The sequence below is a fragment of the Ictidomys tridecemlineatus genome, chromosome 2 (assembly GCF_052094955.1).
Source record: "Ictidomys tridecemlineatus isolate mIctTri1 chromosome 2, mIctTri1.hap1, whole genome shotgun sequence".
In the NCBI taxonomy this organism is placed as follows: Eukaryota; Metazoa; Chordata; class Mammalia; order Rodentia; family Sciuridae; genus Ictidomys; species Ictidomys tridecemlineatus.
In genome coordinates this window covers 165971894-165999014 of record NC_135478.1, presented here as the reverse complement: position 1 = coordinate 165999014, position 27121 = coordinate 165971894, and positions in this window count along the sequence as shown.

Genomic DNA, 27121 nt, shown 5'->3' with positions numbered 1-27121 from the left:
ATTCAATTCAGATAATTTTTGTCTAGAAATGTGTTCATTTCTTAAAGGTTTCCAATTTATTGCAATATTAATTTTCAAAATTGTCCCTAGTGATTCACTGGATTCTTGAGATATTTGTGGTGATATCTCCTTTTTTCTCTAATTTTATTAATTTGAGTTCTCTCTGTTTCTTTAAGTTGGTTAGGCTAAGGGCTTATCAATCTTGTTTATCTATTCAAAGAATCGAATCTGTTTTATTGGTTCCTTTCATTGTTTTTGTTCACAAATTCATTGATTTTGTCTCTGATCTTAATTAGTTCCTTTCATTCACTGATTTTGGAATTGATTTGTTTTGTTTTTCAAGGGCCTTGAGATGTATCATCAGTTTATTTTCTTGGGATCTTTCTGATTTTCTAATGTAGAGACACTCTAATCCTTGTGCTTTTCTCTTCCAACTACCTTCATAGTGTCTCAGAGTTTCCAGTATGTTGTTTTACTATCCTTATTCTCAGAATTAAAAAAAAAAAAATTCCCCTTGCTTTCTTTTACCACCCATTCATCATTCAAAAGTGTGTTTATCTAGTTTCTATAGGGTTTTATTATGTTGAATTTAATTTCATACCATTATAATCTGAAAAGATAAATAGAATTGTGTGTGTGTGTGTGTGTGTGTGTGTGTGTGTGTGTGTGTAAATATTTCTGTATTTGTTGGGAGTTGCTTTGTGGACTAAAATATGGTCTATTTTTCATGGGCTACTGAGCAGAAAGTATATTCAACTGTCTTGGATTAAATATTCTATAGTGTCTGTTAAGTCTGTTTGATTTACAATATTTTTATGTTCAGAGAGACTTCACCAAGTTTATGACTGGATGAACCGTCTAATGATGAGAGAGATGTGTTGAAATCACCCAGTACTATTGTCCTGGCATCTATTTGTTACTTCAATTTGAGTACTTTCTCTTTTGTTTAATTAGTTAAACCCATGGTTGGTGCACAAATAAGTACTATTGTTGTCTCCTCTTGTTGGATTATTCCCTTTACCAATATGAAGTGATCTTCTTTGTCTCTTTTGATAAATTTGGTTTGAGGTTTGCTTTGTCATATTTGAGAATACTCATTCTTTTTTGTTTTATTCAGATTCCATTCACCTTGTATGTTAATTTCTATTTCACTTTTAGCCCAAGGCTCTCTTTGCCTGTAAGGTATGTCTCCTGCAAACAATATATACTTGGGTCTTGTTTTTTTTTTTTTTAATTCATTCTGCCAGCCTATGTCTTTTAATTGGAGAGTTGAGACCATTTATATTCAATGTTATTAAAGAGAGATATTTGTTAGTTACTGCCATTTTGATTTGTTTATAATATTTAATTTGTTCCTGTTTCTCATTTGCTTACTTACTCTTCAAATGAGATTTGTTCATGTGTAAACTTTGGGGTTTGTTTTTAATTTCTTCTGGGTCATATTAGTTCATTAAGTAAGTTCTATCATTCTAGTTTAGTTGTCATGAATTCTTTTCGTTTCTGCTTATCTTGGAAAGTTTTCATTTCACCTTGATTTTGAAGGAAAGGTTGTCAATCTTGGTTGACAGTTACTTTTTTTCAGCACTTGGAACATATTATTCTAAGGTCTTCTAGCATTCAGACCTTCTTGCATTCAGAGTTCATGCTGGGGAATCAGAAGTAATTCTTATAGGCTTGCCATTCAATATTAGCGGATATTTTTTTCTCTTATCACTTTTAAAATTCTATTCTCCTTTTGTATGTTATGTATTTTAATTATAATGTGTCATGGAAAAGTTCTTTTTTGATATTGTCTATTTGGGGTATTGAATGCTTCCTGTATCTGAATGCTCATCTCATTTTCAAGGTGTGGAAATTTTTCTGTTATTATTACCCTACAGAGGTTGTCAATTTTTTCAGTCTGCATCTCACAACTTTCCTCAATTCCAGAGATTATTAAATTTAGTTTTTTAATGTTGTCCCAGATTTCTTGTTGATTCCGATCATGGTTACTTATTTTCTTTTCTTTAATGCCATCTAAATGTTCAAGGTTCGCCTCTTTGTCTTCCAGCTCTGAGATTCTGCCTTCAGCATAGCCTATGCTATTACAGAGACTTTCAACTGAACATTTTATTTAATTAACTCTATCTTTTATTTCCAAGATTTCTGTTTGGTTGTTTTTTAAAATTTTTATCTCCTTGTTAAATTTCTCATTCATGTCCTGTATTGGCTTACTTAATTCATGCAGTTGTTTTATGTTCTCTTGGAATTCAATAATCATTTTTATAATGAATGGTTCTCTCAAATTCTTTATCTGATATTTCATCTACTTCAATATGTTTGGGGTCAATTGCTGGTAAATTACAAACTTTTGGAGGTTTCATGGTTACTTGTTTTTTTATATTTCTTGTATTTCTGTGTTGGATTTTATAAATCATTTCTAATTTATTTATCATTTGCTCTTATGTGCGGGCTTTTTTAGGGAACAATTTTCACTTGCTAACGTGTCCTAGAGTGAGCTGCACAGAGACCCTTCATAGATAAGGTATCCAAAGCCTTTGTGTTAATTCTGTTTTTGCTATAGTAGTGGCTTCCATAGGTGGGACCTGGGAACACAGCCCCATCCATTTCAATTTGGGGTCTGATTATTAGTTTGTGTTTTTGTCTCTTCTTTGCATTAAAGTAGTTGAAGATTGAATGTCATTAATTTGTATCAAAGCAAGGTGTACTTTCATTTCATTGAGTTTAGTTCCACAGCAGAGTCTCTATCCTACAAACTTGTAGTATCCCTGTAGATTTCCAGCATCTCACAAAATAGGGCAAAACAACCATAGCAACAGCTCGTGTAAACAATATAGCGTTAAAATGAATACCCAGCTCCTACTATGATAGCTACAGCATTAATTACCCACCCCCCCACACACACATTGTAGTCAGTAATTGGCAACAAGAAAAACAATAACAACCATGAACTAAATCTGGCTTTAGTGCAAACAGCAGGTGTCAACTATGTCATCCATAGCAGTAATAATTTCATCATATTAATTGTAGAGGCAGTAGTTATATAACCCAATTTTAAAAGATGGTAAAAGTAGAGTTAGTTAAGTGGAAAAATGTGCTAGGAAGTAAAAATGAGTTTATAATTTCAAAAAGTGTACATAGAGAATGCAGAAGAGATGAAACAGGTGATGGTTTTACATAAGGAAGAGACAAAATGGGAGAAAAAAGTAAAGTGAGAAAGAAAATGAGAATTTGGCTGATAGAAGGAGAAGAAAAAAGAAAAATAAGAGGAGGAAAAGAATGAAAATGATACAGAATAAGATCAAATATACAAACCAGAAAACTCTAACCCTCAATGGACAAGGCAAGAAAAAAATAATTACATTTAAATATGTTAAATTGAGGAAAAGTGTTAGGGTCTGTAACAAGTCAGGATGGCACCTGGCAAATGTTAGAGTCTGTAAACAAGTCTGGTTAGCGCCTGGCATTTTTCCAGAGGGAGTGGTTTGTGAAGTAACTCCAGCGAGCCATTAAGTGTGGAGATTCCTTATTGGTTGACTGCTGTATCTAGTTTATGTTAATTAAGATAAGCTGTGTGGAATGTATATATACCGCTGTTGTCCTACAATAAACGGCTCCCACTCCTGCTGTATCAATGTATACAAGTTGCTTGTCACCCCGGTTATTTTGCTGCAGCCGGACTGTGGCAGAAAAGAACCAAATATAAATGTATGTATCTGTGTCCCTGAACCAATCAGCACATCAAAACCAATCTCTCTCTTCCTCTTTCTCTCTCTCTCTCTCTCTCTCTCTCTCTCTCTCTCTCTCTCTCTCACACACACACACACACACATACACACACAAATGAAAGGGAAAAGAAAAAAGAAAAGATTGTTAATGAAAAATGATGGAATTATCTCTACTGAGGGGTGAAAAGAGTCGACAAGAATGGATAGTCCCTGTCTATACCCAGTTGTCTCTATTTCCATTTCTTCTTGACCTATGTACTGAGAATAAGAGCAAAGGCTGAGATTATTAACCCTTTCTCTTTTTAGTTGCTTTCTGAGCTGCCAGTTGAAGTGGCCTAAGCCTCAAGCTGGCTGAAATAATTCCCAGCTTTCTTTATTTATTTATTTTTAATTTTTTAGTTGTTGGTCGACCTTTATTATTCATTTACTTATTTATTTATATGTGGTGCTGAGAATTGAACCCAAAGCTTCACACATGCTAGGCAAGCTCTCTACCATTGAGCCACACAACCCCAGGTCCCCCTAGCCTCCCACTTCCTTTCTTACCAGAATGAGGTTAGATGGAGTAGTTTGTATTATCAGTTGGAGCTTTTTCCACACAGATCTGATCAGCATGTTCCAGGGTGAGGCTGCTGCTGAGTTCTATGAAGGGAGTTCCAGCAGGTAGGGCTTAGATCAAATCAGGCCTCTGGGGCTTTGTTGGGTGGTGTCTGCTCTGGAGAGATTATATCAACACATCCCTGGGACATGGCAATTGCAGATCTGTGTTGGAAGTTTGGATCTCAGGAGCTCCCCCCAAATTCTATTGGTTGGGTATGAAAGACAATTCTCTACTCTCTGTTGCCCAGGAATACAGCCTTCCCAGACTTAGACTGAAAGTATTCACACCAACCTGATTATATACCCAAATCACTTCAGCTGCTCACATGAGCTGTCACAGGAGAAGCGAGTTGGGCTCCCCTTCACTTTCTGATTTAAATCCTCCTGGGTACAACCACCTGTGCCTGTTTCCCTCTTGGTCTACTAGGTATACCCTAGGCCACACAGCAGCTTGATAGCAGAATGTGGCAGTGATTAATTGCTATGATCTCCCGGATGCCTCAATAGCCAGTGCAGTGTGGCTACTTAAGAATGGCTCTCGCCTCCATTCTTTGTGGCCATTTGGAGAACACAGAGCACTTTTCCAGTACCAGTGCACAGAGCAGCATCTGGATCAGATAACTTTTGGTCTCTTTTCTCATATTAGGTTTTTCCATGCCAAATCTCTGTTTCTCTGTATTCCCCTCCTTTTATGTTGAGCCAGCACTACTACAACTGCTACAACTGCTGCTACCAGCTTGACTACAATGTACTCTTCTTTGTCTAATATGCCCAAATATCTGAGTCTCTAAGACACTTTGTCCAATATTGAATTTTTGTGAAATTCCTATTTCACCCACTTCACTGAGGAACAGCATTTCATCTGCTTGAATCTTGAACCATGGAACAACCAGGAATGCAGCCTTCTTTTAAACCACCATAATGAATCCCATTTCCAGGCATTCTTAAAAAATCTTTTATGTCTGGGCTTACTCTAAAATCTTATTTACTTTTCATTATACAGCTTTTCTTTTATGAAGTCAACATTTTAAAAATCTCTCTTAGGACGGTAATTTTTCTCATTTAAAATACATACAATTTTTCATTAAGTATATTTATCTTTATAAAAGTGCATTTATTTTTGGAAAAACATTTACCTGATTTTTGTTCATATATTTTGTATATTTATTATGAATTTCTCTGTTACTTTTCAGGCTTTCTCTTTCCTTTTGAAGATAAACAAAGCTATCCCTGCATGCTTTGTACATGTCTAGAATTTTAAAATGCAAGTTTCTTAGAATAAATACTGCTGAGAATGACAGACAATCAGACAATGTGTTCTAAAAGGAAATTTTCACAGTATCTGCCCCAGTTTGCTCCAATCATCTGTTGAACATGCTTACAAAATAATATTTGTTAATTACTGTGGAGTTAAACACTCAACTAACAAAATACCTGCAATCTAGGATGGGAAGCATAATAGTGGATTCTATTGTCAACATAGAGGAAAAAAATAATAATATGCTTCATCACTTTGTCTCTATGTTCTCTTTATCAAGTACTGGCCCTTCTAATTCTATTGTTCTCTGGTCCTATGTCTCTGTCTTTTTTTTTCCTCTCTGTCTCCCTACACACACACACACACACACACACACACACACACACACACACACACACACACACCTTGTTTCTTTTGAATGTTTTCCTCATATTATGTTGAAATATTTTTTTATTGCTGATGGATCCTTTCTACTCCCTTTGTTCTTGCAGGGTTATCCCCTTTTACTTTCCTTGCCACTTAGAGTAACCATTAATATTACATAAAAATATGTGTCATGTTTTCCTTTGGGCATATCATCGAATTATAATTCTATGAGTTCTTGGATCTATGCATAGTAAATGATAAAATAAATCATATTCTGGTTGGAAAAATCTGAGATAATTCCCCCACACTCTTACCTTTTGCTATGTCACAATGACTAGAGTTCCCCTATAGGGGACTTTTAGGAAAGTCTGCATATATATGAGTGGATGGAATAGCTCAAGGCCATAGATCCAACTCCTAAAAGACACATAGATTAAGCAAGAGAAAGCTTACTATTTCCAACAAATGGAATGTAAGAGCAACTTTGTGCTGCAGTGTTATATACCCTATCAGAAGAGATATACCAACATGCTAAGAAAATAGTCAGTAGCAGGTAAACTTGAAATCTTTATCTGTAATTGCCTCTTCCCCACCAGCCATGGTCCCTTTATACTACACAGGAGCATCAATATTTGCCTTTGTTTGAGCATATTGAGAGTGGTTCACCAAAAATTATCTCTTTTTTAAACATACTATGATTTTAGCTGTCATGATTATTGTTGAAATAGTTTTCAACCATTTTGTTTACAAAGATGAGTAAGATATATTCTTGCTCCTCAGGATCTCACTAATACAGAAGCCAGTAATCAGGGGTGAGCATTATTTTTTCTTATATATGATGGTGGAGGAAATCTTAAACTTGAAATATATCAGGGAGATTCATATATGGCTGGATGTACTTGACAACATGTGGGCCAAACTGTGAGTATACTTAACTTGCACAAATGCTAATAAATTTCCTGTGAATTATTTTACTTTAAGAGAAAAGTTAATAAAGCACCTTAAATATTGAAACCTCACTTATGTAAATTTGCAAATAAAATAAAACAGAATACAATAACAGGGTGCTTGTTACTTGGTTATACCTTTAACTAGACTTCCTAAAATGTGTAGTCATGCCCTATGAATGAAGGCTCTGCAAAAAGCTAAAACCTCAATTATAAAAAATATACAATACATTATGAACTAAGTTAAATTTCTTTAGAATTTCTCCTAAGTTATAATGTGTTGAGGAGAAAGAATTTAAGTTACCATACAGCCTACTGAATCAGCAGTTAATAAAGTAATAATACAGGTGGCAAATCTTCATTAATATTGAGAGTGTTCTTCAGAGTTTCTTGGTGGAATCATCATACAGATAAGCAAAATGTGTTAGATATCACATGATAACTACCATAGTAGCTTGTGTGTACATGTGTCCTTGTATTTTTAAATATTCAATAAACATCAACCATAATAAAAATGCTAGGATTTGGTATGTACAATATTAATATTATATATCATTTGTACAAAGGAGCTTGAAGTATACCTAGTGACTAAAAATTAGATCAACAATTAGAGTTATATTTCATAAATGCTATACTTGAGATGTACACATGTCTGCCACTCCATAACTTTAAAAAATACTACTAAGTGGAAGATCTTTGCAGGCAGATGAAGCCCTGCACTTGGAACTGAGCAAACTCAATGAAATATCATCACTTTATACATAGGTAGACTCTTTCCTTAATGCAAAAAAATACTTGCAAGATAAGAATTACCATGTTTAAAGATGGGAGTTGGTAAAAGGGTCTCTTTGCATGCTGTACACTACTGAACTAATAATGATTCTCTATCAGATTGTTATACAGTGTGATAAATCTTCTAAACTGTTATTGGAATGTTGAGACCTGCATATGAATTTGGTGTTTGAGTGTGTGTGTGTGTGTGTGTGTGTGTGTGTGTGTGTGTTTGTGTTCCAGTACTTGTTTGAAAGCCATATGTTTTAAGCAAAATTGCCTTCACTTTTTAAATTTTGGATCACAGTATTATGTGATTAAAAAGAAACATAATTGTGTTATGTTCCTTCTGTCATTAGGAATGAAACTGTGTTCCCAGATGATTTAAATGCCCTCCTTATTTTTATCTCTCCATAAAAATGTGAAGTATATGTAAAACATAGTTCTAGCAAGTGTTTTGTTTTTGTTTTGTTCTGCTATAAAAAGCCATACTGGAAGAAGTGTCAATATTTCCTCTTCCCTACTATCCCATGCCAACTTAATCCCTTTTTCTCAATTTCCCTCTCACCTCCTATAAGTAACCAAATGTTAATTTTGCGTTTCTCCTTTCTGTATTTTTTTTTGCTAAATTGAATAGATAAATAATCTCTTCCTACATTAAAATTCCATACTGAATAACCTCTTTCATGTGTTAATTTTTTTCACTTATTATTCCTCATTCTTTTTCCATGTCCTTAAATCACTTCCTATCAGTTTATAGAGATTTAGAAAATTTTTAACGATTATATGTCAGAAATGCACTTTAATCATTTTTATCCACTTTCATATGTTCATTAGGTTGCTTTTAGTATTTTTCATTTACAAACAATGCTACATGAACTTATTCATATACATTTTTGCATTTTGAAGATGTGTCTTCAGGGTAGTTGCCTAGAAATTTGCATTATCAGGTCAAAGTTAAGTAGACCTGAGATTTTTTGATCCATTGCCAAATTTCTCTCTTTAGAGGCACTCCTATCAACAGCATTTAAGAATGCTTCTTTTCCCACAAACTCACCATTATGTCATAATCTTTTAAATTTCAAATTTTGCCAGGGTCTAGCCCCAGTGGGGATCCAGGGTTCCCGGAGGAATGGCATCTGGAAAGAAGAGACAGGATGATAGGTTGCAAGTTAGGAGCAGCCTCCAGAAAAAAATCTGCTGCCCCTAGAGGGGCCTTTATTTTTATACCTTTTTTACAAGTGTTTTTTTCAGGTAGTTAATGAATAGCCTCAAATTAGAAAATTCTTTGATTTACATAATTTTCAAGAGTTACAATCTTTTCTGATATTCATTGATTACCTAAGATATTGAGTACCTTGTTTAAAATATTTTTCTATAACCTTAGCCAATCATGATTAAGCTGTTACAATTTCACCTCAATCACTAGGTGCTAGGCTAGGCAACTAGACGACATGTCTCCTGACCTATATTCACTTTTAACTTTAACGCCTACCTGTAATTATTTCATTAACCTTTAACTTTAAAGCATACCTATGATTATTGGTAAGCTTTCTTACTTCTAAACTAAAATCCCAGTAAAACACACTTAAAATAATGAAAGTCTATTACTTTAAAAGCCTACTACTCTAAAATGCCTCTAAAATATATCTATGTTAATTTTACTTTATTGTATTTTTAATTTCCAAGGTAATTTCCTTTTTTTCATATGACCTATTTAACTGCTTTCTTACAGAGTTTCTTTGATCTTTGGTCAAAGTACACCAAGTCTTAGGTCTTTGGAATCTTTAACTAAAGGGTAGGCTTTGCACCTCAACCAATTTGTCATTAATATTAACTATGTGTTTTCTATTTTTATCATAAATTCCTATGTAAGGCAAAGGAGGGTCTGTTGGTGGGGGGAATGTATTTTTATTAGCCTCTTGTCCTCGAGGGAATACCATAATCTTCCTTTAATTAAGTAAGCTACATACGGTGGTCCTTGTACTGTTAACACAGCAATTGTTTTTCTGTAGCTAGGCTGTTGTACAGGTTGTGGCTTTAGAAAGGGAGGGTGTGTGTGTGTGTAGAGGGGGCTTGGTACAAATTGTTAACTGTGGGATAAACATTTCTTGTTGTTTAGGCTTGAGGAATAACAGTAATGCTTGTGTCCTGAGAGATGAAACACACCTCGTGGCATATCTTTTTTTTTTTTTAATTTTTATTGTTGGTTGTTCAAAACATTACATAGTTCTTGACATATCATATATATGAGAGGGATGTGGCTCAGTAGTCAAGTGCCCCTCAGTTCAATCCCTGGTACCCCTCCTCTCTCAAAAAACCCAGAGGTGATCACAAAGGAACAAGAACCACAAGAGAAATGTAAAACAAAAGTGGTCTCTGGAAAGCTGGCATGTCTTAATTGTATCTTTAGTCTCATTTTGGGAATTTTCCTGCAATCTCAGGCAACACATACTTTTATTATTGATCGACGTGTGCCCTGTTATCCATATCATGAGGATCATAAACAAAACACTTAACATTCACCATGGTTCTGGTTTCCAGATGGTGCAGCCCTGCCGCAGTGTCCCCCACTCTGTGACCCTGTCAGACAGTGGTTGCAGGAACACCTTCAACAAAAAAATTTCTCACCCAAAACATGTTAAGTATTGGAAATTATGAACATGTTAACTAAATTTATTTATTTACTTCACATTGCATTCAGAAATTATAATTTCTGTTTGGACCTGTTGATTTATACAATTATAGTCAATTTAAAGTAAAAACTTTTTAATAATCTCTTAAGTAAAAAATTGAATCAGTATTGTTTTGAATTTTCAGTTTCCTAATTATTAAAGAACTTGGATATTTCTCATATCTTTGAGAGTCATTTCCTTTCTTTTTTTATATGAATTACCTGTTTCTTCTCCCATTTTTCTATCGGGTTTTTGGTGATTAATCTTTTAATTTTTAACGAATATGTAAGACATTAGCAGAAATGGTTATTAACAGATATGGTCATTTCATCCTTGGCAAGGGATGCCAAAAGCAAACAATGGAGAATTGACAGCTTTTTTAACAAATGATGTTTGGGAAACTGTATATTCATATGTAGGAAACTGAAACTAGATCTCTAACTATCTTCCCACACAGAAGTCAACTCAAAGGGAGTCAAAAAGCTTGGATTTAGAGCAGAAACTGTGCAACTGACAAAAGAAAACACTCTTAACACAGACATAGGCATTAATTTTCTTAATAAAACTCATAACACTCAAGAAATAAAACCAAGAATCAGTAAGTGGGATAGAACCAAATTAAACAGCTTCTTCACAGCAAACAATTAAGAGCATGAAAAAAGAGCCTATAGAATGAGAGAAAAGCTTTGTCAGCTACTCTTCTGAAAGAAGATTAACATCCATAATATATAAAGAATTAAAATACCTTCACCCTACACACACACACACACACACACACACACAACACACCCCACCTTAATTTTAATGAATGGGAAAATCAACTAAAAAGTATTTTTCAAAGATGAAATGCAAATGGCCAACAAACATATAGAAAAAAAGTGTTCCACATTCTTAGCAATTAGGAAAATGCAAGTCAAAACTATACTGAAGTTTCATCCTAACTTGCTTAGAATAGCAACCATTAAGAATATAGAGAAAAGGGGGAAAGGAACACATATACACATTGTTGGTAGAATTGAAAATTAGTACAACCCCTATGGAAATCAGTATCAAGATTCCTCAGAAGAGTAGGAATGGAACCACCACATGACCCAGCTATTCTATCCCTTCATATTTACTCAAAAGACCTGAACTCATCAGAGTATATTTACACATGCATTCCTGTGTTTATAGTAGCACAGTTCACAATAGCCTAAGTTATGGAAATGACCCGGGTGTCTATCAACAGATAAAGAAAATATGGTATATATACATAGTGGAGTTTTGTTTAGCTGTAGAAAATGATATCGTGTCATTTGCTGGTAAATGAGTAGAACTGGGGAACATCATGCTAAGTGAAATAAGCCAGACTCAGAAAGTCAAGGGTTGAAGGTTTTCTCTCAAATCCAGAAGTCAGAGAGAAACTCGGAATTAAAAAAAAAAAAGGCAGTTTGTGGGGATCTCCTGAAAATAAAAAACAGCAGAGTAGAAGCAGAGGATCAAGGAGGACAGAGGGATGAAGAGTGGGGAATGGAAACGGGAAAAACTGTAAAAGGAAACTGACAAAGTTATCTTTCTATTAATTTTCTATTACTGTCATAAGAAATTATTACAACTTATTTGCTGAAAATAACACAAATGTATCATATTATAGTTGTATAAAATCAAAAGTATTATATAGGTATCACCAGGATGCACTCAGGTTGTTTAGTAGGCTGCATTTCTATTTGGATGTCTTAAGGGAGAATCTCTTTCCTGCTCATGTTGTTTCTATGTAGCATTCAACTCCTTCAGTTATAAAACTGATGTTCCCATTTATATACTGACTGTGAGCTGAGCTTATTATCAGCTTCTTGATGTTGCCACGTTTCTTGGATCATGCCCCTTCTTCAAAAAGCCACCAGCAGTAGGTCAGATCCTTCTTATGTCACATCTTTAATACACTCTTGTGCCTTCCTTATCTAATTCTAAAGATTCATATGTTTAGATTTGGCTTATATTATTTAGGGTAATTTTCTAATCTCAGCATCCTAAAGCATAATCATATCTACAAATCCCATTTACATGTTATAGAACAAATACACAAGTTCCCGATATTAGGTTTTGTACATCTGTGGGACCTATTAATCTCTCTATTGTAATTAATTTTGTTTATACTTATACTATTTTAATGCCCCTGGTCCCTTTTTCTTATTAATACACTATATCTTAATCAGATTTTTAAAATTATTTTTCAGCATTTTTATTTTCATTTAACATACATGGTATCTATATAATGTTTTTTTTCTATATTTTTGTTTCCTTTGTCATTCTCTATGTATTTACATTATTTATATTTTGTCACAAATATAACATAACTGTAATCTTCTCTTCTTCATATCACCTTTATTTTGATCCTGCACATAAATCTATATAAAGAGCTAACATTATTTCTCTTGCTGAGTTTTCCCAGTCACAATTTGGTTGAGAAACCCATTCTCTAGCAACTTCCTTAACAAGGACCAATTATTGTAAAATTACCTACATTATAGGTTGAAATACATATAAAATACTTGATGCTTATATTTGATACTTGATACTCATAATGTACTCATAAAATACTTGATTCACACAATTTTTTATCTATTTGAAATGAATGGCTCTATTTCTGTCTTATATGTTGATTTTGAAAGGTTTGAAGCTACTATATTTTTTAGATTATCTTTTGTTTGAAACAACGAAGATTGCATCTTTATCTTTGAAGTCATAAACTTTTATTTATAGATGGTTGTTTTATGTTAATTTTTTGGTATCCTGGATGCCCTGTACACATATAGATTCTGGAAATATTTCATTGTTTATGCTTTTAACATACCAGCTCTTTTCTATTCTTTTTCTTTTCTTTTTTAGTGATTAATAAGATGTAATATTCCTTCTTTGTATCTTTCATTTTCTTGGTTGTTTTTTGGCTTTTATTCAATATCCTTCAAGAAATTTTTATTTTAATACCTTCTTTATTGGGTACCTTATAATTTATTTTTCATTTTTGAGATAATTTTGATTTTCTTTATTTCTTTCCTATATCAAATAAACTCTTCTAACTTATCACTATTTTTTTTATTCTGACCTGATTTTTGGTTTCTGGTATATGGTGATTTTTAATATGTTCAAATGCTTAATTGAGTAGACTTAATTCTGTGTGGTGAATAGACATCATTTATCCTTTTCATAATTGTTTTCAAGAGTGAATTTTCCTCATTTGTTTTTGTATACATTTAATTTCAGATTTTCTGTAATATAGGTTTTATGGGTTTATTTTTATTTTATTCTTTTTTTCTGACATTGAAGTGTTTTACAAGATTGTAGTTTACTGACTCTGTTTTCTGTTGATCCTGTGGCATCCAGTTACTTTGGCTGGGTGGCTGTTTCACTGCTTGATTTGGTGTTAGGAGCTTGTGTGATTTCACATCCTCTCATGTGCCTGTGCTTTGGCTTCCACAACCTTGAATTTTCCGTTTCATCTTCTTTTCTCTTCACTACCTAATTATCAAAGGGCACTTTTTCTTTCTCTTTTTCTTATTTTCTCACCTACAAGCTAGCATTTGGAATACTATTCCTTTAAATCATGGTTATTCATTCAAAACAGACTCACCATAGAATTTGTCCCTTTAAACAAGGTAAGTAGAACTGGAATAAATCTTTCCTTCAACATAGTGACTATAATTAATAACAATATATTGCATTCTTGACAAATGCTGAGAGTAGATTTTAAGTGTTATCACTAATAAATATGTGAGATAACACGTATGTTAATTGGTCCAATTTAGCTATTCCATAATGTACATGTACTTGAAAACACCATCTTGTACATGACAAACATACAATTTTGTCCATTTAAAAGTGCAGTAAAGTAAAACACTTTTGCAGTCCCTAATTAGTAGAGACAGGCTTTGGGTAAAGTATAAATTAAGTAAGTAGATTTTGTCCCTTTAAATGAAGAACCAGGTCCTTTGTATGCCACCTGTCTTCTTGCATTCCACTCCTTTCCCTTTGTATAGCTTCTGTAGTTTTATAGTGAATATTCTTTCCATATTCTTTCTTGATAGCATGTACTGCTTTTGAATGTTTTTATTAAATAGATTGCAGAACCAGCAGAACAGTTCACAGAGCCAGCAGATCAAAGCTGCTACTTTATAATATTTCTAATTGGCTTCTGTATGCTTAGTACATTTTTAAAATGTGTGTAATTTAGGAAAAGGAGAAGAACAACAGAGTGAACAAAATCAAAGTGTTAGGATAGCCTTTTCCTAGCTGTGAAGTATATTGTCAGTAGCAATAATTTTTCAGATAGAAATATGTTTGAAAGTCTAGAAATACCTACCTACCAAATTTGTGTTTTATTTTATTTACACCTAATTTATGTCAGTATTAAACATGTAGATCATTATTTTACTTCATGTAGATCAAAAAGTAGATTTCCAAAGACCTAATTTTATTTCTTACACCATGAATCAGATGATCTTCATATGGGCAAAAGTGACAAGTGAACTATGTACAGATAGGCAGAGGAGGTGCTGAAGCATCCTTCTATCCTGAGCATTTCACAACAAAAAACAAATCATGAAAGATTAAAGGATGGTTTTCAATTTAGTTAGTCATCCCAGAAAAGTTTGAATTTTGGCAAATCTTGAAATGTTTTCCTGATATAGTTGATCAAAATTTCACTATTGAGAAATCACAGTTACTGTGAAAAAGATTTTTAAAACCTTTTTTAGATGCAAAGAACTAAGGCGGGTATGGTGGCACATGCCTATAATCCCAGTGGCTCAGGAGGCTGAGGCAGGAAGATGGCAATTTCAAAGCCAGCCTCAGCAAAGCAAAGTAGTAAGCAACTCAGTGAGGCACTTCCTCTAAATAAAATACAAAATAGGGCTGGGAATGTGGCTCAGTAGTCAAATGACCCTGAGTTCTATCCCAGGTACCAAAAAAGGAAAAAGAAAAAGAAAAAAAAAATGAAGAACTTAAGCAGAGGCCATTCCATTCCTTTAATGTTATATACAGTAGTTGCCAGCTGCTCTGGTTAATATCAAGAGGTTTTATCATTTAAACTCATTAGCCACATGACAACTTCTCCAGAGAAGTGATGTATGATCTATGAGAAACAGAGTTGATCCATGAAAGCATTGTGAGGTGAGCAATGTCATAGATACTTACACTTTAAGTTTTAAGAATTGTCAAGTACTTTTTTAAATGATGGTAATAATAAAATTAGGTTTGCTTATTTCTTTTCAGTGTTAATGTCAAATGCTTGCTTTTTCCTCAAAACCCAGGAGAAAGAGTTCAATAGTGGTGAATACAGGTCCTAACCTTATGTGGGTTTACAATTATATAATTGTATACTAATCTGATATTCATATTTTGAATGATAATAAAACATAAGAAAAAAATTGAAACAGAAGTAAACCAAAAGAGAGATTTACAGGCTGTCATTTCATATTGATGTTGGTAATATAGATAAAAATAACCATAATTAGTACACACAGAGGAAATAAATCAATTGGTATAAAATGAACAGAAATGTAATGCAAATCTGAACAAAACTGAAACTTTCAACTCCAAGCATTACGATGATTTTGTCATGTGCACAGTGTTGTTTGACCTTACCAAAGGCAAACTCATGACTGAGGGTTAAATTTTTTGAATTATAATGAGTAAAGAATGCATTCAACATTCATTTTATTCCCAGTTGAGAACGTAGATTTAGAAAAATTTTAATCTTCTGTTTTTATTTCAAATTATAGTGTTGATATAATCTTTCCTTTGAGATATTTTTGTTTTGTTCTTGTTCTTCAAAAATGCTTTGTATTACATTTTCTAGTCAGATATAGCATTACTTCCATACCCCTAATTCCTACATTACCTCGAAAGAAAAAAACAAGGAAATGCATCAATGAGGAAAATTATATATTTAAAATATTTATAAATGTAAATTGGGGGGCTGGGGTCATAGCTCAATGGTAGAATGCTTGCCTAGCACATGTGAGGCTGGGTTCGATCCTCAACACCACATAAAAATAAGTAAATAAAATAATGGTATGTGTCCATCTATAACTAAAAACATGTTTAAAAATGTAATATATATATATATATATGTATATATATATATATTAAGCTGCAAGTTGATTTTTATGAAATTTTTTAAGGATGTCCTACTTTTCAATTCCCCTCATCTTTACCTAAACCTCTGCCCCAAGCCACAAACTTTAAAATTATAAATATCAGTAAATTTTTGATCTAAAAACTTAAAATATTAACCCCCATGTGTAATACCAATAAGTATATTTTTGTTCACTGTTCTTATTAGAAAAGAGTAATATGGTTATGAGGATCACAAAAATAGTGTATATGAAAAATACTTTGAAAATATAAAGCACCATATTATTATAAAGAATTATTTTCATTTTTGTTGTCTAGGTTTTTGGGGACCTCTCAAGGTGAAACCATGGATACTTTTATTAAAAATAATGGAAGACTGGCAAGACTCCTCATAAAATCTTTCAAGAAAAACAAAAGAGCTTCACAGGCCCACCTTTGGCTTCAGTAAGCCTTAAAGATTGCAAACTTCCCCTCGCCACCTGTGTCCACTACTCCTGACCCTGCCAACATTTTATCAGAAAATGGTGGTCAGGACGCTTTACAACTGTGTATGTTTACAATAAATCTTCAGAATATACCTGACACTCAAGACCAGACAGAGGCCATCTTAGCATCAATTCACTCTTAATACACAGGAAGATTCTCGACATGCCCCATCAAGTATAGTTATTGCAATGACAGCACTGACTGAAATGAAATCATTGTTAGTGCATATTTCCTTTCCAACTCAATGAAGGACAGATCATCTCCATAAGTAGAAACTATTTGACACATTAAAAATCTCCATAAGTAGAAACTATTTGACATATTTTTAAAAAGCCCTATATATTTCCTAAACATTATCATCAAAGTAGTATGTTTTTACCATGGTATAATACTGACTGAAAGCTAGATATTTATGCTTGTCCAAGTCAGTTCACTTAATATTTTTAGCTTTAAAAAGTAAGAATTTTTCCTGCCTCTCCCCACCTCCCTGCCTCAGCTCTTGGTATCTCTAAGGTCAATATGTATTTGTTTCCTCTTTCTTTCATTACATCTTAAGTTTATATTAGTCATCTCAGCATACACAGATCCTAAATTCTGAGTTTTATGCAGTCAGCATCAACAAATTCTAGTTGGACTATATTTTATTTATTAGATAATTGTAAATGTCAAGTTTGTGGGCCTTTTCTCTTTAATATTTTGAGCAAAAGATAGAAATATGCTGATTCTCATGACTGAAACCTGTCATGTTTAACTATTTGAATTATATGAAATTTCAAAATTCTCTGAAAAGGACTATCATCCAAGTCCATTTTTTGTAATGAATCTCTTCATCCATGTAGCTGATCCAGTTGACAAGTGATCTATCATTCTGTCTCCAGATACTGTAGCAACACTTGAGATTTCTAGCTGAAGCACTAGTATGATATGAAAAGAGAAAAAGAAAAGCAAGTGGCCATACCTTGTCAGGTGCCTATCTACTCTGCCATTCACACTCTGGGTACTGGCATTCTGGGAAGTGCTGCTTCGAGTTTTCTAGAACACAGGTTTCCTGGCAGGTTTTTTATCCTTATTAAGATCATGGCTTGCTTAACTCAATTTAATTGTACACCAAAAGTTATTTTCTACATATTTATGAGAATACTATTAATTATTAATAAATATAGCAAATCATATATTACACACAAACTGTATAACTGACTATAATTCACAATTCCATTACCATGTTCTTTTCAATTTTGTTTAATGAATAATTCTTTTTCATTTGGTTATTTCCATTTCCTTCCCTCCTAAATAATTTCAAGAAAGCTTTAAACCTACTTTTAATCAGTTCCTAAAGAAACTCAAAGATAATACAGGAGGCATTTTAATAAAGAGAAGTAGTCATACACACTATATTTCAAATACCATATTTAAAACTATAATGGCAAGTGAATAATATTTAAAAATAAACATTTAGTAAGTATTTATGACTTCTGAAAATATTTGCTGACAGCTTAGATGGTACTCATGTTGAAGACAGCAGAATAATATGTGTTCCGAAATTTGTGTGACTTCATTCAAGTCACTTCACCCTCTGTGATCAGTTTTTTATAAATAAGATAGGTATTATGGAAGGACTTACCTCAGAAAATTTCATATACCTCTTTGAAAATTATCCAGCATATAAGTTTATAAGTGGTGTTCCTACCCTCAAGGAATTTACCTTATATAAATCGTGTATTTAGTAAGAAAATATTGTGAGAATTGGACATAATGAAGGGGAAGACTGATGGGAATATGGAAATGTATCTAAACCATAATATCTTGCAGTTGACATAATAAAATCTTGCTAATAACTAATTAAACTAGACTGAACTGAACAAAACTAACCTTTTCTGCATTTGAAATATGTGCTGGTCTCCACGTTTTTCCATATGAAGAAGGTATGATTTGATGTGATGGGACCACTTCCTAAAATTGGTATAAAAAGTGTAGTAAGGTCACAAATTGAGCCTTCACTCTTAGCTGCTTCAGCTGGAAATCACTGTCTATAATCTTACACGAACCATTTGGTGTGCCATGTTAGCAAATGTTCTTCCCAACACTCAAGATCAATTTATTGAACCAAGCAAAGAAAGCACAATTGCCCTCCCCAAAATGTAGCATATGTGTCTCGGCTGCCACCCCAGCACTCTGGGAATCTTAGCTCGTCTTTAGCTTCCTGGATCTCATTTATAAGAAAGCAAAACAAAACAAAACAAAACAAAACAAAAAAGTTAATAAAGGCAAAATCTCAAATATTTAAAAAATTATTGCATAAGAAAGCATATATTAGACCCAACAATAGTAGCAAAAGTCTTATTTAAAATAAAATGTTCTTTACTTAAGCATTCATTTGCTTCTGGAGACTTAAACTATCAATAGTTAAGATATTTAAACTATCTTTTCTTTTTGTCACTGCTATATAAAAACTTAAATTGCATGTTTCTGTTAATTATACCAATATAATTTTATTACATATATATATTATCCAACATATATATATTATTCTGGGTAAACAGAATAACATATCTAATTTATTCTTAATATTATTTCAGCTAATTTGATTTCTCTGTACAGTTTTTTTTTAGGTAATACTGATTTGTTTTTGTACAAGACTTAATATTCAGTAGCATGAAAAACTGGAAATTATTCTTATGTGTTCTTCTTATCCTATATAGTAACAGACAAACAGTCTATAATTGATAGTATGACTTCTAAGCTTGGTGTGGTGACATGTGCCTGCAATCCCAGCACTGAGGAACTGGGGATGCTGTGGTGGAAGGATTGCTTCCATTTAGGAGTTCAAACCCAGCCTGGGCTACACAGTGAGACCCTGCCTAAAAATAATTAAGTAAATAAACACATAATAAAATTTGCTATGAATACTGTTTGGTTGTTACAAAAATTTCTAAACTCACCCAGAACTTATTTGTTAAAACAACAACAAAAAAAGAGATTTATATTTTAAGATACTGAAATGTGTCACAAATAAATGGTTTTTCATAAAATGGATTTCAGAAATGTAGCTGAAAATTAATTTTACCTCTCCTGGAAACTTCCCTAAGATAGATTGGACTGAAAAACACACAGGACACTAGGTCAGAAAACAAAGAATCACATGGAGAAACTGACAGCAGATTTTGGTGTCACATGAATCTCAGAGTAAAGTTTGTCTCTCACTCTTTTAGGCTGTTGTTGTCTCAGTCTCTACCATTCCACAAGATGGTTTATAATGTGACCATGTTGACTAGAGTTTCTAGAACCTGTTTCTCTCTCGATTTTTTCCAGTAGCACATTTTTAACTCATAGACGCTGGTGGTTTTAAGAATCTAGCCCTATTTTTTTTTTTTTTCTAGGCAAGGAGGACAGAAGAAAGACTAAGTCAACTAGCATATCTTATACCCTATCCAAGTTTCTGACCTACACTGATCAATCATACTGAAACTCAAGATACTGGCTTAACATGTGGGGACAAAAATCGCTGCTACTCCCTGCAGAAGCCCCATTATAGTTCTTGTTCCTAGAGTCTTCCTGAGAAGTCATGGAAAAAATGGAGCCCAGACAATCCCACAGGGTGTTTGGAGCCTTGCTAACACTTGTGATGTCTTCCCTCCTTCTGGGCTTTCCAATGACTTGTTACCAATATATATCCTTTATTTCAGGGCATTTGAAATAAATGTAGTTCCTATACCCCTGACTTAGGAAAAATAATCCCTCTAGTCCTTGAGTTTTAAGGGTTAGAAATATAGGTTGAAAATCCCTCATTTAAATTCTTTTAGAACAGGTAAGTTTTGAAATTCCGAATTTTCCATTAAATAGAAGATGTAGCACATATACAATGGTAAGCACTTCTAGATAGATTTGTGACAATGACTTGTAATCAAATGCTTCTTCCTCCTCCTCCTCCTCCTCCTCTTCCTCCTCCTTCTTCTTGCTAAAATGTGTGAACATTCATAATTAGTGAGCTTTTTTGAAAAAGGACTATACTGTACTTACTGAATGTTCATCTCAGGCTTTACTGAAAAGTGAATTTTGAAGAAAAAACTTAATACAGAACTCTTTAGATTTTATATTTTCAGTTAAGTTTCTGTGTACCCTCCACTTGTCCATAGATAGATAGATAGATAGATAGATAGATAGATAGATAGATAGATAGATGTACAGATAGATATGGATGTGTCTATGTGTGTGTGTGTAAATGTTATATCATACTGTAGAAACTATTTACTTCATAAAATTCACCTTTAGTTATTATTGTTACAGAATTTATTATAAGATAGAGAGTTTAGAGTTAAATTATATCATTAACTTCATCATCATGTAGTCATCAACATCATAGAAAAAATGAATTACAGTTTTACCTTGTTTCTCAAATGTACTTGTGTTGAATTAAAAATTCCATCTATGCCTGGGGAAATAGCTCATTTGGTAAGTGCTTGCCTTGCATGCAAAAGGCCCTGGGTTCAATCCCCAGTGCCACAAACAAAGAAATTCCAGTACTGGTGTTGTAGCTCAGTGCAAGAGTGCTTGCCTAGCATATGTGAAGCCCTGGGTTCAATTCTCAACACTACATATAATAAATAAAATAATTAATGGTCCATTGATAACTAAAAAATATTTTTAAAAAGAAATTTCATATAAAATTTGCTGAAATGTAAACAAAAGTTATTTTAACCATATGTATTTTAGATGAACATTTTAACTACCCCTGTCCTTTGCACAAAGTCTTTTAAATATGGCCAACTCTTGGAGAATATAAGCTATGTCAATACCATTCATCTCTTTCTGATGACTGATAAAAAAGATGCAAGGTAATTCTGGTCAGAAGGATTTTTCAGCAAATGCAAAATGTAATTTTTTTACTGCACAATAAATAAAAGTAATTTGAATGTACCTCAATTTTTTTCCTATTAATTAATCTGATCATTTTTTTATAACTTTTTTGGCTATTAAAGAACAAGACCTCCTGGCACATAATTGGTAAGCAACATTTTAAAAACACTTCTAAAACTACTTATTCAGTAGATTTTCCCAAATAATTATTTTGTTCTCATCATTTTTATATAATGATGATAATGAGTAAGAAAATTAGTGGCAACATATTTGCTCTAAGCATTCTAAACATAAATTTACACTGCATTTGTAACCTTAGAAGAAAAGAATTATGACTTTTAAAGTACTATGTGAACACGTAGCTTGAATTTTTCCTTAAATATGTGAAATTCAACTTGTGTACATTATGTTAAGTGAAGTAAACCAAACTGAGAAGTCAAGGGTCATATGTTTTCTTTTATATATGCATACTAGAGAGGAAAAAGGAAAAGAGAGGTGAATTGTGGGATCTCAAAGATCATAGGGAGTTAGTAGAGAAAAGAAACCAGAGAGAAGAAAGAGGAGGGAAAGAGGAAATGCTAGGGAATCAAAATGGCCAAATTATACTGTTATATTGTGCACATATATGAATATGTAATATTGAATCCAACCATTATGCAAAACAATTATGCACCATTGAAAAGTACAGGAAAAAGAAAAATATGAAATGTGCTTTTTACATATTTTTCTCTTAGTTCAAGTGCTTTTAATTCAGCTTTCTGCTCAACTGTTTAGTTCAATGAGTATGTCTGTCAGGACATAATTACAAACTGTGAAGCTCACCTTTACTATTGTGAGTAAAAGAGAAATCTGTTAAATTGTAAAGGGGATTCATCGAATCTTCTTCAGGTCCACAGATCCAGGCCAGTCATTTACATAGTCAAGAAATACAGCCAAAATATACCATTTTTCTGTCCTAAGGAGGATGTACTTCGCCTGGTGCTGCACACAATACCAACAGACACTGTTACAGCACTGATTTTAGGATGTTTGGTCATCACTATGCCTTTACCCTGAATATTTCTCCACCACACTCATGACAATGGTTTCTCTGCAGTGTCTGTTATGTCTCTCTCATTCTAATCTACATCCCATTGGAATGTGTGCATATTGGGAATCCTGTATAAAACATCTGATGTTGGTTTCTCCAGAGCTGAGAATGTATAGCTGGCTTCTACTTTAGGAAGAAAGTAAAATTTAGGTAAATGTTGAAAATATCCTGGATGGGCCAAAAGCATGAGACATTTGACCAAAATAATGACATTTGATGGTGATTTATATTTAAAAATCTAAAAATAGGGCTGGGGATGTGGCTCAAGCGGTAGCGCGCTTGCCTGGCATGCGTGCAGCCCGGGTTTGATCCTCAGCACCACATACCAACAAAGATGTTGTGTCCGCCGAGAACTAAAAAATAAATATTAAAAATTCTCTCTCTCTTTCTCTCTCTCTCCTCTCTCACTCTCTTTTAAAAAAAAATATCGATGGCCTCATGGTATCAAAATCATAAAATCATAAAAATGCCAGCAGCAGCATTGGTAGTGGGAAGATTAGTTCTAAAGTTGCCACATTGGTTGTGTGGTCTGGGCAAAGGCAAACACAGGCTGAATGGTAATGCCATTACTGATCACAGGGAGAGTGGGTCATTAAATGTGTTGTTAGGAGAATCATTACCCTCACCTGAGGCATGAATATCTTGGCCTTAAGCACTGACAACTTTGACTTAAACATTAAGAGACTCAGTAGCAGCAAAAACAAAATAGTTGCTTTGACAGCTGAGGGGAGTGAAAGCATTGTTCCTAAGAGTCAATAGGAGAAGGGCCATCATGGGGCCTGGGTTTCAGGTTTGTGGCAGAGCACTTTCCCAGCATGTAGGAGGCCCTGGGTTTGATCCCCAGAACCACCAAAATAAATAACAAAAAGTACAAGAACTCTCATGTTGAAGCAGATCAAGTACCACCACCAAAAAGACCTTTATCAAAATTAAGCTTTCCCAGAAATCCCCACCATATTTGTAGCATATAAGCTTCTCATTAGAAAGATTCTTACTGAGGATGTCAGCAGGGTTTCTGAGAAGGGTATTGTGGTTTGAAGCTTCTCCTTTCTTGTAAATGTTAGATTTGCAAGCAAAACGTGATACAGTCTGTCTCAAAGAGACTTGTTGCTATGTAAAAGATACTATCAGTTTTTTTTTTTTTTTTTTTTTGGTAAAGCTTCTAGAATCTCTGACTAGACTAATATGGGCAAAGAGTAACTGTTATGTACCCACCCACTGACATGTAACCACCCCACTGAGTATAAAGTTTAAAGAATTTCCAGATTCTGGGGTCCAGAAATTTTTAGGCTTAGCCCCTCTGGAACAATGCACCTAAAATTATCCTGCTTCCTGAAAATTTCTCAGGTGGTTTGGCCTCATCTGCCCTATCAATATCTTGAAAAGACACGGTACAACTGTCTGTACTATAAGTCATGATTGCTACAGAGAACAATTCTAAGTACTTTGCATATTGAAAACAACTATTTCTTGATGAGCCAATGGGGGACTTTTGAGGGATTCCAATAATATTTGGAAAGAAAATGAGGTAAACCTGAAGCCCCCACAAAGCAGACAGTATTGAGATTCCATTCCAAACCTGAGGTTTGTGAGGTCTGATATTCACTTTGATTTGAGTGTGTTGAAATGTCTGCGTTGACATATTGTGGGGAAAATCACCACCAATATATCACAGAATTAAATCTATATAACCTGAAGTGTCTAGGGTAGTCATATAAAATATTGACTTATATTTTTAATAAAAATGAAATCTCATAGGAGTCTAATATAGACAAGAATTAAATATATAGTTGCTCTGAATGAAGCAGGGTTTAGGAATGTGGAAAGAGATCTCAGACTTCCCCTCACTCCATCTCTATTTCCCCACCACTTTATCTTCTTTCCATAAATGTTTCTGGGACACTTCCCATGTGCCTCTCTCAGAATTTGAAACCCAGTGATATAATGATTTTAAACTAAAGCCTCAAATAATACATAAAATGTCATTAGTAGAAGAGGAAAGCCATTGTTTGCTTGGCTCCTCAAATACAGTACAGGTTTAGGGGTACAAAAACAATGGAAGTAAATTTCAACTTAATATTTAGAACTTTAAAATTTATAGAATTTTCTGAAAATGGAATAAGTGGCTTTTAGGATTAATTTCCTGATAACTGGAAATTTTCAGAGACCAGATGATTACTAATGGTGCTCAAGGTAATTTAAATAATCAGTACAGTGGTCATCCTTAGATTCTATCATTATATGAATTCATTCTGGACATCATCTGTAATTGACCCTACAGTCACCTCCTGCCATGACCATCAAGTAAATTGGAAATTATTTTGAAACATTTCTATATAACATTTTAAGATCTCAATAGCATAAAATATCCATACTTACCTCTTTCTTATTACATAAGAACCATTATTTCTTTGAAATTCAGCACTAGGAAAAAGAATAATTATCTTCTAAATGTTTCCAAAGAATATAATCCATAGGTGGAGGTAAAATATCAGTGCACTTCCCCAGGTATGTTGTACTGCATAGGCATATTTATTTATCCATATACAAGATCTTCCAAAGGAAGGAAAAAAATATTTGTGTGTAACATGAGATAAGCTAAGAAGCACTGAAGCATTAAAAGATAACATCAATTTATCTGATAAACCAATTCAGGAACCATATTACTTTATTTCTGAAAGAAATAGTTACGGAGTTGCCAGGTAACAAAAAAATCAGTGTATTTCTTGCTTTTGAAACACTAGGATGCTTTTTTTCTGTGATTATACTTCATCTCTTTGCTTTGGTAAAATGTAAACTCTAGTTCCTTAGGTACATCATCTTTCACTACTATTATATTTCAATTATTTTGTGAGTTGCTTTACATAAAAGAGTATTTATCTTATGTAAAATATAAGAAAAAACACCTAATAAGTTGAAAATTTTATCAGAAAAACACATATTGGAGCAAAGATTAACTTACATATTGACATATAGCTTTCATTGATTTAAGCTACAAAAATTTAGGTTTTATAACTAATTTTTCATTTCTGTCTCTTCCACTTATAGTTTATTTTCTTTGGAAGCATTTAGAAGATAATCATTCTTTTTAACAGTGCTGGATTTCAAAGAAATAAAGGTCTTCATGTAATAAGAGAGATAAATTTGGAGTTTGTATGCCTTTGGGATGTTAAGAAATATAGAAATATCTCAAAATAATTTCCAATTTACCTGGTGCTCATAGCAGGAGATGACTGTAGGTCAATTACAGATGATGTCCAGAATGAATTCATAAAATGATAAAATCTAAGGATGACCACTGTACTGGTTATTTAAGTTTCCTTAAGCATAATTAGTAATAGTCTTCTTAATTTTGCATTTACCTCCATTTCATAAAAGTAAAAATTATTGCAGTTAATGTTTTGCATCATATTATATTATTTAGTATTTCCTGTACATATCTGTATAGAATTGAGATTGTCAGGAGGACAGAGAGCTCCTTCAAGAAACTGTCAGGAAAATGGTGATCTTTTTTAAAAGGATGAAAATCCTTTAAGGAAGGAAAAATCAGCATCTACCTGGGTAGGACCATTGTTTTTAAACATTAATACATAAAAGTACTTTTGCTAGAGGGCTATTGAATTGTATCATGCTGTAACTATCATGGGCTAGCACAGTAAAGGTCAATTTTATACTTGAAGTGTAACCCTCTAATGCCCACAAAAGCTGCCACACTTATGCAGAAAACATGTCTTCCAGATGATATACTGGTATATAACACTGGGCTTAGGAAGAGAGTAGGGAGAAAGAGAGAATCAAGAGCCATCTGGCTCTTTATAGGAACAATTTACCCTTGCTGCTGAAGACCTTAATGATCATCAGGGCAGGTCAGCAGTCCACTCTCACAAATTTCTCTTAAAGAGGATTATCCTCATGGCTATTATAGCAGAACAGCATGGCTGTCCATAGGGCTGGGATTTAATGAGGGAAGATGGCGGAAAATAAGACTAAGAATCGTAAAGTGAAGGAGATATAAGTAAAGAAGTTAGGAAGACTATGTTTTGTTGTTATTGTTTCTTTTAAAATTTACCCTATTATTGAAGATCTGATTTGTCACTCACTAGTTACAAGGAGCATTTAAATCGGGGCACTGTCCTATCCCTGTTTCCTCAATCTCATCAAAACCGCTTTCATAATCAAATTTTTCCCAGTGTTGCCTTGCTACTTGTGGCTCCTGCTTTTGATTCTGGAGG